This window comes from Corvus kubaryi, unplaced genomic scaffold (assembly GCF_017639235.1).
Source record: "Corvus kubaryi isolate FWS band 111438036 unplaced genomic scaffold, C.kubaryi_AGA036_p1.0 37367, whole genome shotgun sequence".
Classification (NCBI taxonomy): domain Eukaryota; kingdom Metazoa; phylum Chordata; class Aves; order Passeriformes; family Corvidae; genus Corvus; species Corvus kubaryi.
The window spans coordinates 4,778,961-4,782,670 of record NW_024581119.1 but is presented as its reverse complement, the minus strand read 5'-3'; the positions used below and the strand labels follow the sequence as shown (position 1 = coordinate 4,782,670).

Below are 3,710 nucleotides of genomic sequence, written 5' to 3'. Positions count from 1 at the left end.
CACACACACGCACACACACAGGGCCCTGCGCACACACACACACACACGCACACACACGCACACACACACAAACACACACGCACGCACACAAACACACACACGCACACACACACACAAACACACACACACACACAAACACACACACACGCACACACACAGGGCCCTGCGCACACACACACACATGCACACACACGCACACAAACCACACACACGCACACACACACAAACACACACGCACGGACACAAACACACACACGCGCACACACACACACGCACACAAACACACACAAACACGCGCACACACACACACACACGCACACAAACACACACAAACACACACGCACGGACACGCCCTCGCCGCGCTCGCCGCCCCTCCCTCCGCCGCTGCCCGCACGCGCACACCCCGCGTCCCCAAGACCCCCAAAACGCCCCCGCAGTGCGCGAGCACATCGCCCCCCCCTCTCCGCGCCGCCCCCGCACCGACACGCAGAGGAACCCCCGGCCTCGCTCCCCCGACGCCCTCACTGCTGCACCCCAACTCTCCCCGCAACGTCAGCGCAGCGCCCGCCGCGCCCCCACACCCGCGGTGCACCCCAAACCCGACTCCCCTCGCCATACCCACGGCCCTGCTGCCCCCCGCCCCCGCACGCACCCCAGGGGTGCCGCATCCCCCGTGCGACCCCCGCCTGCGCCCCGACATCCGCCCCCCCGCCCCGCCTGCAAACACAGCATCGCCCCTCGCTCCCCTCTCACCGCCCGCCACCCCAAACCCCGCACCCTGCATCCCCCGCACCCACCCGCAGCCCCGCACCCCTCACCGCCCCCCGGCCCCGCACCCACCCGCATCCCCGCACCCCTCACAGCCCCCCGGCCCCACACCCACCCGCAGCCCCGCATCCCTCACAGCCCCCCGGCCCCACACCCACCCGCAGCCCCGCACCCCCCAACCCACCCCGGGCCGCGCAGCCTCCGCGCCGCGCCGGGGGGTGCTGAGCGCGCACTGCGCAAGCGCAGGGGAGGACTGGTGACGTCACCGGGAAGGGGGATGCGGATGGTGGTCAAGGGAGGCGTGACGTCATCCCTCATCCGGGGGGGCTCCATCCTTTTTTCGATCCCTAAAATCTGTTTGAACCCCCGCCGTGTCCATCCATTCCTTTATACACGCGGGTCTGCTCCTATCGGTGACACTGAGGGAGCAAAGGAAAACAATAATTGGAACCACGGGAATGACAATAGAAATTTATAGGTAGGAAATACAGAAAAAAATGACATAAAGGCCAAGTTATATATCCAAAAATTATTTCCTTTCTAAAATGAAACAATTAAAAATGATAAAATAAATTTAAAGGGAATTATAAAATAAGAAGGTCTTTTTCCTCTCAAAAAATAAAATAGTAATCACAAGAAATGAGCAGCTTTTTATAATATTTTTTTTCAGCTTGAATTTTTAAAATTTATTAACAGTTTAAACAATTGCTTTAGAGGAATGTTGTCATGTATGCTGGGTGGTTATTTTCTTTTTGGAATCTGAGTTTAGTTCGTAGCCCAGTGGAACATCTGGGGTTAAGCTCAGTTTCCCAAATTTTGGGTTAAGGGCTTGCCTTGCAGCAGGGGGATGCAGAGGGAGGATGGGCACTGCTGCCTGCACTTGCTGGCTCCCTCTCCATGCTGGTTTTCCATGCAGCAGGACGGGAGAAGGGTTTATCTGCTGGCATGTGGCTTCAAGTTGTTCATAATAAGGAAAAAACCTCAAAAGAGTCTGTGGAATGGTTGTTGTTAAGTTTAATGAAATTTTGCCAAGTCCTGGCTGGAGCTTTGGCACAGTGCTGAAGAAATCCTAGAATCCCAGAATGGTTTGGGCTGGAAAGGACCTTAAAGCTCATTTTTTTCTCAGGGCTTGGACCAGTTTTTGCTCCAAGCCCCATCAAACTTGGACTTGAACACTTCAAGGGGTGGGGAAGTCACAGATGCCATGGGCACCCTGTGCCAGGACCTCACCACCCTCACAGGGAAGAATTTCTTCCCAATATCCCATCTAACCCTGTCCTTTGTCATTCCCTTTGTCCTGACCCTCCAGGCCCTCGTCCCAAGTCTCTTAGGAGGTCCATGCTATGTTAGCTAAAGAGGCAGGATCAATCCTTCCCACACCTGAACCCACAATTTGACAATATAATGACGACATTCTGCTCAGGGGACCAAATGAGGAAACGCTTGGCCAAACAAGGAACGATGCTGTCCCGCATTTACATGAACTAAATATTCACATTCCTGACTCAGCATGGCAAGCAGCAAGGCAAGAGGCTACCTTTTTAGGTACCTGATGATTAGGAGGATGGAAAATGGTGCCTTCTGGCACAGAAGAAGGAAAGAAAAAACAAGGGAAAGAGAAGAAAGAAAGAAAAGAAGAAAACAGAAAAGAAATCCCTGGTGTGGAACTCATGTCAGAAGAATAATAAGGCATCAACTGTTTCACTTAGTGCTTTGTGGGACCAACCACCCCACATGCAGGGGCACCCACCACCCTTCACAGCTGCTCTGTTATTTTTTCACTTATATCTTCTCACATTCATCTCTCCTTATTGGTGAAAGTGGAATGGTTAAAACTGAAGGGGAGGTAGCTCATTTTGGAGTCTCTGCCCTGTATAACTGTCTTAAATGCCTGAAACTTCATGGGGAAAGCTTTGTAAATATGGGTGTGAGGAGTAGAAATAGAGAAAAAAAAATCATTTTTACTTATATTGAATATATATATAAATATAAATTGATTTCAAACTAAAAAGTTGTATATACTACAAAATACAAAGGACTTTATGATATAAGAAACTGAATAGAGAGACAGTTTAGATAACTAAATAAATGTAAGTAGATTTTTAAGTAAAAACAGAGAAGTCCTAAAAGGATCTCAAAGGGCCAAAATACATCAGTCTCACCCAACAGCCTGTGTAGATGTGCTATGTAAGTGCTAATATAAGTGTAAATAGATTTAATAGTCAATAGATACGTAAGCATAAATAGATATTCTATACAATAAGAGTAAATTGACAGTCTAAATAGACGAGTGTAAATATATAAACGGTGGGGTGGGGCGGGGAAAATAACAAAACAATTTTGGGGAAAAACTCCCATTATGGGGCTCCTGGGAAAGCCAAATTCTTTCCTAGATTTTCACAGCCAGAAAGCAAAACCTCCCCACATTTTCACGCACAAAACCAAAACCAAAAATCACCCGAAGTCGCGGAAAAGCACTGGAAAGCCTCCAAACCGAGTATTTTGGAAAAGGAACCCCCCTCCCTTTTTATATTACAGAAAAGAAAAAACCACAACCACCGCCGAACTCCGCGCTTTGGGGTGAAACGCTGGCACTTTGGGGGCACGGCGGTGGATGATCCCGGGTGGGGATGACCCGGAGCGCGCGTGGGTACCCCTGATGCGTTGTCCTGGGGCTTATCCCGGGGGGGGGAACTGCCGGCCATCCCCACGCACGGCTCCCGGGAACCTCTGTCCGCTCAGAGAGCTTCTCCTCCGTGCCCTTCCCCCGTGGGTGTGCCCTCTGGAGCCCCCGCCTGTCCCCGGTGCGTGTCCCCGGTGCGTGTCCCCCGTGAGTGTCCCCTCTGGAGCCCCCGCGTGTCCCCCCGTGTCCCCGGTGCGTGTCCCCTCTGGAGCCCCCCCGTGTCCCCCCGTGTCCCCGGTGCGTGTCCCCTCTGGAGCCC

General features: G+C 52.3%; 1 protein-coding gene across 2 annotated transcripts in view; it reads right to left on the bottom strand.

Annotated features, from left to right (window-relative positions):
* Positions 1–1,054, bottom strand: part of FEZ1 (fasciculation and elongation protein zeta 1) — a 13,188-nt gene extending 12,134 nt beyond the window's left edge. The window contains exons 1-2 of one of the 2 annotated variants that reach the window (XM_042034099.1): positions 969–1,054; positions 884–899 (exon numbers count right to left, since the gene is read on the bottom strand). The gene's annotated coding sequence lies outside the window, so the exon portion shown is untranslated. Of the gene's footprint in view, positions 1–883; positions 900–926; positions 947–968 lie in introns of those variants that run through there. The other variant, XM_042034103.1, reaches the window with a different exon arrangement.
* Positions 1,055–3,710: the final 2,656 nt, after the last annotated feature.